This window comes from Gambusia affinis, linkage group LG22, assembly GCF_019740435.1.
Source record: "Gambusia affinis linkage group LG22, SWU_Gaff_1.0, whole genome shotgun sequence".
Taxonomy (NCBI): domain Eukaryota; kingdom Metazoa; phylum Chordata; class Actinopteri; order Cyprinodontiformes; family Poeciliidae; genus Gambusia; species Gambusia affinis.
In genome coordinates, this window is record NC_057889.1 from 7,292,579 (window position 1) to 7,307,803 (window position 15,225).

The 15,225-nt window shown below is 38.4% G+C and overlaps 1 protein-coding gene across 1 annotated transcript in view; it reads left to right on the forward strand.

Annotated features, from left to right (window-relative positions):
• The window catches only part of gphnb (gephyrin b), a 160,192-nt gene that overhangs the window by 90,145 nt on the left and 54,822 nt on the right, over positions 1-15,225 (forward strand). The window lies entirely within an intron of this gene.

The window sequence follows — 15,225 nt, forward strand, 5'->3', positions numbered from 1 at the left end:
ACAGTGGGCCAAACGATGATGAGGCTGCCATCTTTGCCACATGGGGACCCCATGGGGATGCAGTTTAAATTAACTTTCCACTTACTGAACAATGTGTCACTTACAATATGGTCTTGTCGGGTGCCCTAGAAATCAGTTTGACAGGTAAATCTCTTGAGACGTGTTTGTCTCTATCAGGGTTTGGCTCAAGATGTGCATTTTTTCTGACCATCAAATAATGTCTCCTCTCAGCATAAATGTGTGACTTTACTTTGATTCTGGATCGCTATCTGTCAGCCTAATCGTGACCTGCAACACTGACTGCTCTTACACCATAACCCATAACTTTCTTTATAAAGACCAATCAATACATAATCTGATTAGACCTCAGCAATGGCTTGCGACTAATTCTGAAGGGCACAAGATAAAGAGACACATTGTTAATATTAGCCAATACTATCCCTGGTCAGTTTCCAATCTTCCATCACTCTTTTTTTTTTCTTTTTTCTTTTTTTTGAGTGAGACATAACGAATGACTTTTGTGTTACCATGCAGATTTACACTGCTTGTTTAAATGGAACCTCTAGTTGGTGCAGCCCTGGGTTTCCCTGCATCAGCAGCTTGGAAGGATGCGGGAGTAGGAGGAGAAGGTGGGTGGAAGAGGCTTGGAAAGAAGGGAAATGGAGGCAGAGCAGAGAGAGAAAGTAAGGAAGAGTCAAAAATGTTCATTGATGCTAATGTAAGCATTTCTGTTGAAATCAATAGAGCTGCTTTCAACCAAATTTGCTTCAAATGCGAGAATGGTGTATAGCTTATAAAATTTTTTTCCTCCACATTTGGGTAAATGCATTTGTTTGTTTTTCAATGGGCCTAAAACAACTTTAATCATTTTGACTTTTAAAAATGTTTCTGAGCTGCACAATTCTGCAGGCCAGTGAAAATTAAGAAATTTAACAGTAGCTGTCTTATGGAGCAGTTGCAGTGATACTTGAATGAGATTTGTGTTGCCAAGTAGAACAGCAAGTGGCAGCAGCAGTTTGCAGTAGTGTCAGTATACATAGCTGGTTCTGGTGTTGTTCACATTGTCTGTCGGATCACTTGAACAGCTACAAAATCCTAAACAAACTTGCTTACACTGATGTATTTGTAAATGAGGGGGCTTCCCGAAGAGAAAATGTGAAAGTCAAGTAAGTGTTTCTTAGCATACAGTATGGGACAAAATGTTCCAGTCAGTTGTTACAGTGTACAGTGTCCCCTCTCAGAGTCAGTCTCTTCTGACCCATCCTGCAAAAGAGGATCAGTGTTGTCAGTCCAGTCCAGTTTATTGTTCAGATGAACAATAAACCTGAACAAGCTGTTACTGGAACAGCTTGAAGATAATGTCTATGTACATGCTCGTTGTGTGCTCTGTATTGCACTTTACAGAGGATGTACAGATGGAGTCAGAAGGGTGTTTGTTGATTGATTTCTATGTTAAAATCAATAGCCATATGCTATCTTGGGCTACGCACCATACATTGGTAAAAAGAGATGTCAGAAAGGCAATTTTTTGATCAGAAAAAAAGGCAGGTGCTCTAGCACCTCCTAGTGTCTACTTGTGCAGGTCCCTGCCCTGGATGTTTGCCGGTGTCATGCAGGTGGGTCTGCGTCTACAGAAATCCACTATCAACCTCTTGGTTTTAGCAGCATTGATCAGGAGATGGTCCTGCTTGCACCAGTCTGCAAAGTCTGGTGTCTACTGTCTATACTGAGAATCATTCTCACCTGTGATGAGGCCCACTACGACAGAGTCATAGTTTGTAGATGGCAGCGTGGGGAGTTAATGGAGAAGTCTGTAGTGTAAAGAATGAAGACGTATGTCGCCACCACAGTTCCCTGTGACCTCACAGACTGTGGACAGTCTGTGAGGTTGTCCAGGATCCACTGGGACACGAGGTTGTCCACTACTTTGAAGCACTTTGAATTGTCTTTGAATGAAAGGTGCTATTTAAATAAAGTTGCCTTGCCTTCCTGATATCTTTGTCTTGTCCCTAAGCAGTCCTGCCTGGAAGGTGTTGAAAGCACTGGAAAGTCAAGTCTAGCTAATTTGTGTAGCACATTTCAGCAATAAGTCACTTCAAAGTGGTTTACACATAAAACATCATACAGTCATCAATTATGAAACAAGCAATAAACATAACATTTTGTCAAATTTCACAATCAAAGTCATCAAGCAAATTCACATCAAATATCTTGATCAATGTTTCACTTGCTTCTAATCAAAGGCAACTCTAAACAGGTGAATTTTACACCTTAAAAGAAATCTGTTTCAGTTGTTTTGCAGTTTTCTGGAAGACTGTTCCAGATTTGTGTTGCATAGTAGTGGAATGCTGGTTCTGCATGCTTGATTCTGGTTCTGGGGATGAAGATCAAACCAGAATCATAAGACCTGAGTGGCAGCAGGCATTGTGCTCCTTGGAGGGGGGCTCACCCTTTTATACTTTGAAAACCCCTGGCCTAGCTGTTAGAGAAGCAGTCTGCCATGCTTCAAGTCTTGTTATCCCCTCTAATCTGAAGACTATTTCATGTTTGTTGTTTTTTTTAAAGAAATTTGGCCAGCATTTCATCATCTGTAGTTCAAAATACATGCTACATTGATTGACTTAAATGAAACATACTTTTTGTTCTACAACACAAATATTAGCATTTGAATCCTTGTTTAGCATTGGACAAACATAAGCCACAGTGTTTGATCCAGACAGTTTTATAGGATCAAATTGGTGATTTGTGATAAAACCAAATATTTGGAATTTTTAAGTTTCTAAAAGTACTGTTTAAATTTTGTTTAATCTTTTTCTTGTTAGCCACTAGTATTGTGTTTTGTCCCATTTGGTGAGCTGAATGTTGTATTATGTTGTATATGAGTAATCATATTAACAACATATTAATAAATTGTGTTGTACAACACTATATGTGACCAGATTAACATTATATGTTTTACCAGTTGTGTGAATTGACTGTTTATTATTTCAGCTGTGACCTCACGTTATCTGTACACCAGCGTAGAATTGCAAGATTGGTGTATGAATAATATTTATACTAGGATATGAAACCATACAAATGAGCATTACTCATTTTAAAACAAAGACAACACAAATGGGTGAGAGGTATTTTAGGCTAACTCTAGATCTCCATCTTATGAATTAGACCAATACTGCAGTTAGTGTAACTAACATTACAAAGCAGCTGTCCATATTTGTTTATAAGAGTGTAGATCCTAACCTTTAATTTTGGTTTTCCAAAATCCACAAAGGAGAAACACTGAAATCTCAAAAGAATAAATTAAACCAAACTTTCTGTGCTCAGTTTAGCCTTCCTGTTATCTGCAAAAATACATAAACATCTTGCTCTCTCTCCACAAATGACAGCCTAATTGAATTCCCTATCATTTGTATTTCTGAGTAATATGGAAATATCACTAAAAAACATTTCACTGTAACTTTAGCAACTATTTGTCTTCATATGTTTCTTTCAATTAGTGCTAACTAAACAGTGTTTTTAAAGCAATTTTTTTATCTCTATAGGGACTTTACAACACATCTGATAATCATCCATTTGGTATATTATACCATTAAAATACTAGTCATATATTTGCTGAATCTACTTGCTTTGATATATTTGTGTACATTCTATTGCGTTTGTATGATGTGAGTATCAACAACTGTTTGAAATGTCACAGAGAGCTAGCATGCTGCAGGCCCTTCACCATTAAAATGTCACGCGACCTGGAGAAATGTCTGCAATACCTCATCACCCAACAGCCACGCTGCTGCCTACTCTTTGCACTGCACAGGCTCACGTGCCTACACTCCTGCTTGGGTACGATATAATTCGATGTCGAGCCACGAACACATTCATCATGCCTGTTGTCATTAGAAACAGGGCTCATTATGCCCTGCGCCAGTGATTTATAATTAATATTCGCAGGAGGGTGTGGCAGATCGTCAAGCACCTCCAATCCATTGATTTCATTCAAATAGAAAAGTATAGACGGGGAAGAAGACAGAGGTTGTTGAGGAGGTAAAGTGTGTGTGTGTATGTGTGTGTGTGTCGAGATGATGTTGAAGCTGCCTGGGCATTCCTTTCATGGCAAGTGAGAAGAAGAGCATAGAAGGTAGAAAGGAGCACTAAATATTCAAGGTCACTGCATGTGTTCCCTGGTGCTGTAAATAGTCCACAGAACTTTTTAACGTGGCTTCATTAGTATGTGTCCTTTCAATATTTATGGACACATTAATAAAATATCAGTACGTCAAGCCTTTGTAAGGAGCTGCAGGCTTTTCACTGCTGCAGTCTTGGACTGTTCGCTGATGTTGAGAGGGGAAAGAAAAGTTCATATGAATACTACGTAAACTGAGAAGTGAAAAGTTGTCTGCAAGCTGGCTTATGATAGTTACACATGGAGGACAGGAGCTTTTAGAAGTTTTCTTCCTCAGATTAAAGGGCATTGGTTTTGTTGACGGACCCAACACTGGGGTAATGACTTAAGAAAAGGCTAGGGTCAGCACTATGACTCGGATGTTTAAGTGTAAATACATGTTTATATGATAAATGTGTTTTTAAAATGCACATTTTTGTCTGGTGTTAAGTAATCATCCTTGCTTGACGAACCAATGAATACAATTTGACAAATAAGGTGATGTATTACCACAAAAACATTGATATTTATAAAAGGGTAATACATTTCCAAATGACAGGGAACAAAAATGTCCCCTGTTTATTTTTGCAATGCTAATAAGTCTAAATTTAGATGCTATGAGATCCGATTAATGTGTTTTGACTTTGTACATAAGTAGATTTATCCTCATGAATGTTTATCAAATTGAAGCCAAATCAGACAGCCTCAAGAAAAATGTTGTAGGTTGCATAGAGTCACAGCTTTCATCATAAATAAAGCTAATAAATAAAGCAGTTAAATTAATCTGTGAACCTTAATTTTAAAGTCCACAGATTTTCATCTGGATTTAGATATTTACTTTGACTAGGCAAGGTAACACACAAATATTCTAATCTGTTCCACTGTAGTTGTAGTTCTGTATTTGATTTGTCCTGCTGGAATTTGAACTTTAATTTCAGAATTAAAGTACTATTTGCAGGAACTGAATGGATTTAGCTCCATTCAGTTCATCATCAACTCTGAACCCTCTTCTATGCTCTTGCTGAAGAATCTCAAACCCACAGCATGATGCTGCTCCCACTGTTTCAGTTTCTTCATGGGAATAGTCTGTTCAGGGTGATGAGCACTGTTAGTTTTCTCTTACATTTCACATGTTCTCTTAAAAGTTCAGTTTTGGCTTTTTCAAAACAGATCTACACTTGAACCCTTCTGCACGAGGTACAAGGTGCTTTACACAATAAAAATGGAAAATTCCGAAGTTATGAAGAAAACACCGTACAGTCAACCATTGAACAAACATTACATTTTGAGGAGTGGCATCATCAAAATCATACACATCAAACATGTTGGTCAATGTTTCATTTATTATGGTTCAAAACCTCTAAATCTCAAATTCTCATGCAACCACTGAATCCTCCAATCATTCTCACTTTCCTGTACACATTACATAAATACCTTTATGTCAGACACTCCTCTCACCAATAACTTACTCTTTTTTCTATTTTCCTTTACTAGGAAAATGAGTAAATTATTTTTTTACTTTACTGATCTCCCTATTTAATATCAAAGTATCATCACTACTGCTTCCCTCTCCCTGCATCCCCACACCTTCCTTTCATTCACTGTGATTTGCTCTCTTAATCCTGTCAAGGTTAGACTGCAGTTCTCCCACTCTAAACTCCACATGCCAACTTTACAACTTCTCTTCCTTCACCACCTTTACTGCGTCTGGATTGGAGCTTTCTCTGCTCTCCCGGGACACAGAGCTGATTCCAGGAGTGGGCCTTGCCTGGATGCTTTCCTGGGACATGGCTGCAAAGAACTGAATGGTCTTTCCCTCTTCTTGTTTTTTTTTTTCTTTCTTTTTTTCCCTCCACACATCTGGTGTGTAGGGACTGTGCGATGTTGTGCTGTTTTGTCCTTGGCTCAGTGTGGATGCTGGATTTTGGCTGAGCTTCACTGAAATATCTTTGGAATTCAAATGCAAAGCCGGCCCACCGCTGTGTCCCCATAAACCTGCCGGACCCGTTTGGGGTAATAGCAGTGATCAGTGAACTGCAAAGGTGAATTATTAGCAGCAGTATTAGCAATGGTTTGGTACAATTTCTTTTTTATTATTATTATTTTGGTTCGATTCCCTTTTTACCAGCTACTGCCAAGTCAGTCACCCAAGAATGGCAAAGTGTTGCTTCCTTGCATTATGTAACTCCACCCCAATTTAGATCCTACTTCAAATAAATGAAAATGAAGCCACTGGTTGGCTTCTTTCCCTCTAGATATAAATAGCTTTTTCTAATCTTATCTAGAAACAGTGTTGTAAAGGGGGCAATGCTTTGAAATGCAGCCCAACGATTAGGATCCCATTGTTCCGCTTCACACCCCCTCCATTCTCCCAGCTGCTTACAGTAAGCCTCAAGACCTGTGTGTACGTGTGTGTGTGTAGTCCTACATGTGTGTGTGCTGTCACAGGCATCACAGTGTGATTGAGATTGTGGCTAATGTTAAGAAAGCATGTGTGTGTGCCTCGTGTTGTGGATTTGAGAGTTTTGTGAGTAATCGCTGTTTGCGTCTGTGTGTGTTGTTGCTGGGTGTGTCTTTGATGATGAATACTGTGCCTCTGCTGCTTACCCCACCGCTCCCCTCAGAATTAACAAGGTTGCTAAGATACAGTGGTCTTATATTAGATTAGGTTATCTGCTGTTATTGCTGTTACTATATTTTACCTAGCACCATGAAGCCTTTATTAATTTGGAAATTTATCCTGTCATGGAATGAAGACGCTGTTATTTGTGCACCATTGCTTTTCTGCCCTTCTAGCTTATAAGAGGGGTGTAGAACTGAAAGCCCCCCCTAAGTCATGTGTCTACACCAACCCATTACAATCTGGAGGAGGATCCAACCCTCTGTTCATCATTAAACCCAGTTAATCCGAAGCCCGAGGCCCAGTGTTTTCATTTGCCATAGAACAAGCTAATAAAATACAACACTGGTGGCAATAATATATTTTTTGGATGAGACCTATTGGTGGGGAAATGTGTTATCCCTCCCACCAGCAGAAGTCCGTCCAATCCAGTGCGTGATCTCCAATTGAGCTCCTCTCGACGGAAGGGTCATTTGCACTGCTGCAAGCAAATAAAGGACAATGGACAACAAATGTACAAAGTGGGCTACTGGGACAATGAGTGGATGTTCTTCTGTTTCTCTCTCGGAAGACTCTAAAATGCACCTATCCAGATGCAGTGAGCAACCAGGTTCAGTACTTTATTTGGTTAAGCCTGTTGAATTATTGGTAATCTACTAGAGGGTTAAAAGTCTTGTTTAAAGTTTATCACATATCATGCTGCTATTCCACATTAAGCTGAATGCACTATGTCTTAGGTGAAGCATGGTGGTGGCATCATCATGCTTTGTAATTTTTATGCTTCTTGGTTAGGAAAAAGTTTCTTTTTTGGAATATCTTAATTGGTGTGTGTCAAACCTGTCTTCTGTTCTGGTGTACAACACAAATCTACTGAAGATTAATCTGAGAAAATAACACAATTCCAGTCTCAGGTCTGTCACAATAACAATTTTTTCTGGGCAATTAATTGTCCCAGAAATTAACCTAATAAACAATGACATTGTAGTTTTGAGACCATTGTTAATTAACAGCATAGAAATGCCATAATAATCCAGGTACACACTCTCAAATGTCAATAAACTAATTCCTAAAGAACAGTTAATACTGAAACTGGAAGATATTAATCATTAGGTTGGGCAGGTGAAACGGGGGATACTGCCAATTAGGACTTTTGTGAAAAAAAGTGTAAAATTACTATTGTGTACTCAATGTCAAATGTTTGCAGCATTTTTTTTTGAAAGGATGGCTTTCCAGCAGCAGTTAAAGGGCAGCAGCTCTTCAGAGAGCAAACTGTCTTAGTGCACATCAATTTTCACTGGCCTTTTTGTATTTTGTTTGTCGATTAAATACATCAGTAATTGATTTTATTCCAAGCTGCAATGGATGATTCTGTTTAGGGTGCAGACGCGTTTGTTGTGTTGCCAAATGTGAACGGCTGAACCTTAAAAAGTGCTCCAAGACTGCAGTGGTCAGGTTCGGCAGGTAATGGATGTGGGAGTTCACAGCTGTGGGTTCAACACTCAGGAGGCAACGTCACTCCCTCGCCATTCATTTCCTATGAAACTTGTGCGATGAACCTGCAGTCTTTCTATCTTTCTTTCTTATCTTTATCATTTGATTATTTATTTCTTATTGCAACAGGCCTATCCAGTAGTCCTGATGTAGGTTGGACTTTAGTTACACCATTAACAGAAACTCTAATTTACTCTAGACCCTCTGATGACATTTTGGGCTTTTTGTGAGATTTTTTTTTTTTTTTTTTTTTACATCTTATGGTCTCCTGCCAGAATGAGCCTGCCTGAAAAATCCGATTTGAGCATGCCGTTAGTGGGCTTAAATGTCCTCCATTTTTAAATTCTTTTCTATACAGACGAATGGCTGATTTCAGATGCTTTTAAGATCTCCTTAAATTACTTACCAGCTGCTATAACCTGCTTTCTGAAAACTTGAGACCGTTCTTCCAAGCTTGCAAAACATATGTGCTTTTGTTTCTTAACAATATCTTTACAGGAAAGAGAATCTTAGAATTTGTGTGAAATTCTTAAACAACATACAAAAAGTCGAGATGTCAAGATTTTTTAGATCTGTGTGAAGCGCAAAGTTTTTAATATGTGCGTTATACAATGTCTTTCTGAAGGGTTTTTAAAGTATTTATTCAGACTTTTTCTGTTTGTTTTTTTTTTTTTTTTTTTTTTTTTTACCAGATAATTTCAAAGGAATGTTACTTTATTTAGGCCTTAACTTTGAGTTTTAGATAATTCAGCCATTCAATAGCTCCTTAGCTATAATAATGACCCAGTGATCTACTCAGAACAAGCGTAAGAAGAAATTATATTAAACTGAATCCCTAGTGTTTTTCGTTCTATGTAGCCTGCCACAAAGCCAAAACTGTTCTACTTCTAACCTCAGTTTCTAAGATCAGAGTTGTTAGCGATACTTTCGAGGTTACATGTTGAGGTAATGTTAGGCACGTGCACCTGATAATATAAGGCTTTTGAGGACTTTCATTCTCTTCACACATGTAACTGGAGATGCAGACACATTCAATGTGAGGGATGCATGTGAATGAGAGCATATGAGGGCATCCTATAAGGGAAATCCCCATTAGTGTGGGATCCCAGGGAGATAATGAGTGCTGACTGCTTTATGTCCCGGAAATGATTGAGTGGAACATATTAGCAGTTTATGAACCCTCTCTGCCAGTCGTTGACAGACTGACAGCTCACAGCCTGCTAGCTGGCCAAGCTACTGAATTAAAGGTGCCTCGTGGCTGCAAGCTAAAGTAACTGTTTCAGAAAATACACCTAAACTGCAATGCTCTTGCTAATGTGAAGTCACTTCTATGTTCCAGCAATTCTGTCCCCCAAATTTTTCTTGTGTTCAGCTGAAAAAGTGCATGTGGTCCTGACTTTCACTTCTTGGTATCAAATATTCCTTAAACATCCCAGGTTCATCTGTATTGGATTTCTAAACATCACACCTCGGGAAAAGAGTTTAGTTCTGTGAGCTTCTTTAAAGTCTTTACTGATAAAAAGTTCTCTGAAACAGTCTTGCGTTATTAATCACATCCTTTCCAATGAACTATATGTTTATATGGTTCCTTAAAGGTTTCCCTCGAAAGAGAGATTTTATCTCAAGGGAAATCCTGGTACAATAATTGTTAAATAAACAGTCTTGTTCAATTCTTCTTCCAATAAAGGATAATTTAACTAACTTTCTTAATGCGTTTTATAAAATATTAAAAGTCCACATTCTATTTGAAAATCTTTTAAATTCTGCTATAAACTTCAACCTTTAATCTATTTTAAATTACATTAACATCAGATTTAAGAACAATACATCTGTTTGTTTCTCTTCCTTCTATTTTCTAACTCTTCACTTTCTCATTGGACTTATACACCAAAGCCAGTTTCTTAAGTTTAAGCTTGAAATTTTGATCAGGAAAAGACAATCATTTGAAATAAATGTCTGCCTCGTGTTAGAATATTTAATCTTTAGCCTGCAGTCTGACTGTTATTTTTTATCTTCTGAGATCCGCTCCCTTTCTCCTGGCCTCTTGATACTATTCTCTTGTGTCCTGACCTTCTTTGCACAGCCAGAGTTTAGCATTTAACCCTTTTCAGAAGACATATTCACCTGTTTGTGCTCGGGTTTGGTAATCTGGATAATATACACAAGTGGTGTTGCCTGGCAAAATGCTTCTGAAGCACTGGCCTCCTGATCTCCACCCACTCCTGTGGCCTGTGGACATCCAGGCCTCTGAACTCACACCCGCTCACAAGCGCAGACAATTTTTAATAAGAGATGATACATGATATATGCCCTGCAAAATAAGAATTTTATTTTGATAATAAAGTTTGCTGCTGTTATTTTTAGCTTGCCAAGAAAAAAATCTGTGATCAAATTCAAACATCAAAAACCTTCCTTGCAAACAAATCAAGAAATCTCATGAAAGAAGCAGGTCCTTGCAAACATTTTTTCTATACTTATTATGAATAACAAGTAAAGAAAATGAAGCCTGTCTTGGAATTGTATTGACATGAGGAACTGAACAGAATCCAGACTGCTAACTTCAGAATATAGAGACCTTCATTTGTCAATTTTGTTATTAAGAGTTTACCATGTTACTCAATTGATCATCAGAATGATTGATAGAATAAGTGACCCAATCTTTAGCTGCAGATCTAATCCAGAGGTGTGATTCATGTCTCTGATTAAGACTTTAGTCTTTTTTTATTCAATATCCCCAATATAGAATATCCAATGTGGTTTGATGCGCTCCAGGTTAAACTTAAATCATTTTAGAACCAGTCAAAGACTGGATGTCTTACATGTCAAAATCCCCTGAATTTAAGATATGCAGTCTTTTTTATCAGGATTCTACAAGTGGAAGCAGATCTGAGTAGGATTAAGTTTTATTGATTTGCTCTAGGATTTTTATTTATTTATTTTTTTTTTACAGTGTTCAAGAAGATGCAATGAACGTCTATATGAGCTGCAGCTTCACCTGGAGAAAGGTGCACAGCCGGAGCGAGCGATGTGGGAGGGTGCAGCGTCGTAAATTCTTTTGCTCTGCTTTCCCCTCCTCCATTTCTCCTGCTTTCGTCTCTTCCCCTTTATTCAGCTCTTGCACAGGATCACATTAATATTCCTTTGAAGCCTGTTTCCACTGCAGCCAGATCTCCCTGTCCCTCTCTTCCACTCTCTCCTCTTTTCTTCCCTCCTTTTTTTTTTGCTCCTTTCCTGCTCTCAATTTCAGTTTTATTTCCCAGCCATTGTTTTATGAAAGGGATTGCTTTTGCAGCAGGGGAGGGCAGTTTTATTACCTTCAGTTAGGAGTTCCCTCTTGTTGCACATGTGCGGGCGAATACGTACGTGCACACACACACACACTCAGAGGGGTGGTGGATACCGATGCCTTTGACAGACCGTGTTGATTGGTTCAGAATGGTTGCTGCCTCTTGTAGGAGAGAGAAGCAGCTATTTTTAGATCAAGGGGTAGCTGGGAGAGAAAGACTGAGGAAGGCTCTGAGTGTGCGTGTTTGTAAGGAATACTGCAGTCTTGAAAGAAGTTTCCGCCTCGCATACAAACATATGCACACGCATGGATTTATGCAGCCATGGCCCTCCACAGCAAAGGTGCACTCCATGTTTTTGCACCCCGTTTACTCTTTCTTTTTTTTTTTTTTGCTTGCTTACCTCCACCCTTTTCCAGCAGTCTCTCTGTCTGCCTTGTTTCATCCTCTCTTCCCGAGTTGACTTGGTGTGCAAATGTCAGCACTTTCCAATTTATTTGCCAAAGCCCAGAGCTACGTCCAGCTTCTTGTGTTTACCTCTCTCTGCACAAAGGTGCCCCATCAGCAATGCCTTGTTTTTATCACCCTCCTGTTTTAACGAATTTTCCTTCCTCCCATCTTAATATTCTCTCTCATCTTTCCCTAAATCTCTCAGCCCCATCTTCCCCATCCTGATTGCGTGCCTTACTGGACAGCTTACTTCCATCTTGTACACCCTTCTTGTTTCACCCCCTCCCTTGCTCTGTCCTTTCTCCCCCTTCCTCTCGTTCATGGATCATAGCACTTCATTTGAGCAACATCATGACATTTTCAGTCTTGACTACTTCTAGCACATCAAGTTTTTTGGCTTAAATCCACCAAACCAACGCCATCACCCTCCAAATCATCAGGTTTAGACTTTATTTTAGAACACGACCATGTCCACTCATGTGTGACCCCTTCAGATAACAGGACGTATCGTCTTTCTCCATCTTTCTTAACTGTCCCCTTTTATTGTCTTTGTCTTCCTCGGCATCTCACCTTATTTGTCACTCTGTATGACTGTGATCACCGTGATGACTCACACCTGCTCTGTAGTCAAGGGGCAGCTGTGGCTTTGTAAGGAATGCTTGGAGACAATAAAGGTGCATGGTAATGACAGGATTGGTGGATTGTATATTTCCTCTGGTGACGACATTTATGTGGTACAGTATTAAAAAGCAAAATGGTTTTTAGTCAGTTGTGATTTTGGGGACTTACTTACTTACTTACTTACTTTTGAAAGAAAGTGAAACCAAGATTTTTATCTGACTACTTTGGTAAATTGTGGTTTGTAATTGTAATACAGTTAAATAAAAAATTTATGTAAACATATACATTTATTTTCTTATTCAATGTGACACCAAATGCCCTATTTACAATTTCAACAAAGATGTCTCAACAATAGATTAGAGCCCACATTTTTAGAAATGTATTTACTCGTCTATTATTTTACCAGGAAGTTCACATAAGGCCAAAGGCTCCACTGTATTTTTACTATGACTTGTACACAAAAATTGATAACATATTGTATTGAATATTACAGCTATTGGAAATTAGTTAATTGTGCCAAGCATTATGCCTCATATTATCATCTGTTTTAAACAAATGATTTATATCTTCACACCAGCATTACTCCTGGAGGGATATATTTGTTTCATCCCTTTAATTTTTATGGCTAGAGTGAGTTTCTATATTCAAGCAGACAAATGTGACCTTCCTTAGAATAAAGTTAAAACATGCAATAGTCTTTGTTGACTCCTATATGTTAAAGAAGACTTTGACTACCCATCTCTCAAATTTGTATTTATTTTATATTTCTTTTTGTGGGCTGTAGTGTCCGTTATTCGAAAGTAGGCTGACGGGACGGGGGAAAGACATGCGGCAAACGTCGGCCGGGTCCGGGAATTGAACCCGCGACCACCGCGTCGAGGAGTGAAGGCCTCCAATTGTGGGTCGGGCTATCCCCTACGCCACCACAGCACGCCCAGCCATCTCTCAATTTGTTTTAATCCAAAACCTCTGGATTATTTTTGTCATCCCAAAAGAAAAGAACTTTAAAACATGAACGTTGGTGTGATGAAGTTTTCGTTTTTACTTTTGTTACCAGATAAAATATTTGATTACTAGTTCTCATCTACAAGAGAGTTTTGAAGAGTACAATAGTTCAAACATATAAATAAATAAAAAAAGCATGATGGTCATGAAACAATGGCATAATGAGAAGCATTGTTGTGATGTGCTGAAGGAGGAGTGTTGGAAAGAGCAGGAGCTTCTTAAAGAGACGGAGTTAAAATTTTAGGACTCAAAATTCTTTTAAGTAATGTTTAATATTAATGGCACAATCTAATACCAGTAAGTAGATACATAATTGCTCATAATCTGCACAGATCATTTAAGTACTGTTTGGAATTTTTTTTACGTCTTACACATGTTGGGCTAAACAGATGGTTTTGAACATTAAAAAAGAGTTGGGGTTTACTGGAAATAATTTAATTTTATAATTTTGTTTAGTGGACAACTTGTTTTCTGCACTAAATATCTAAAGATATATCTAATTGTGTCGTCCTTATCCACTCATCACTTTGTGTTTTGATTAGTTTGTGTGTTGAAGGTAGAAACTTTCTTTATGATGGGAACTTTTTGTTTTATACCAGCACATGCTCCGTAAGTCAGAGGTGACATATTTACCTAATTGCAGTTCAGCAATATGACAAATGACACAGCAAAACTGTACAAGAAGATCTTGATAAGTACTGATTGTTTTGCGTGGGCACCAGATTTCTGATTAATAGATGAACACGCTGCTGAGCAAAAGCCTTAACTCACTCCTCATGTCTTTTCCTTTTACCTTCAAGGAGTCAAACTTCCTGTACATTTTTAAAGTGGTCTTGAGCACAAGTACAGTGATGTGTGCTTTCGTTCCATTGGGACATGTTGTGGAAAAGTCCCTCAGGGGAAGGCCTCAGGGCAGACCAAGGATTTGCTGAACAGATTACAACTCCTGGCCGTCCGGGGAATGCCTCGGCATTCCCATGGAGGGAGCTGGGAATTGTTCGAAGTCTGGGGTTTGATGGACGGATGGATGCTTTTAAACTGCATTTGCTTACACTTTCTGAAGGTCTTTCCGATTTTTTTTTTTTTCCCCTAGACCTTGACTTATTTATTACTTATTTTCAATGCAGTCCATGTATCTCTGCTAAACTAATTAGTTTGTGAATCTGTTTGAATTGGACCTCAGTATAAATCATCCCCGCAAAAAGCAAGCCAAACCAATTGCATTTACCCATCACATAAATTTTGAAAAAAGAAAATTGTTTTTTAAAAAAAAAAACAAATCAAATAGAAGACCAGTGTTTTCCTCCAGCCTGGTGTATTTGATTTTCTTCTAATTCTTAAGACCCTCACTTGCATAAAGTCTCTGCTTATCCAGATCTTTGCAATTAAAATCATAAAGTCTCATGGTTTTTATTTTCTGTGCTGTGATATGCCAAACATTTGATAAGTCTGATCTTGACTCTTTTTTGATAAAAAAAATATTTGAAGTCTGTCAAATATTTTTTTTTCATTCTTTCTTTCTTTTCTGACCAAACAATAAAATATGTGAATGTGGCTAAGCTGTCTTGGGCTGCATTAAGTCTTCATTGAAAAGTCCC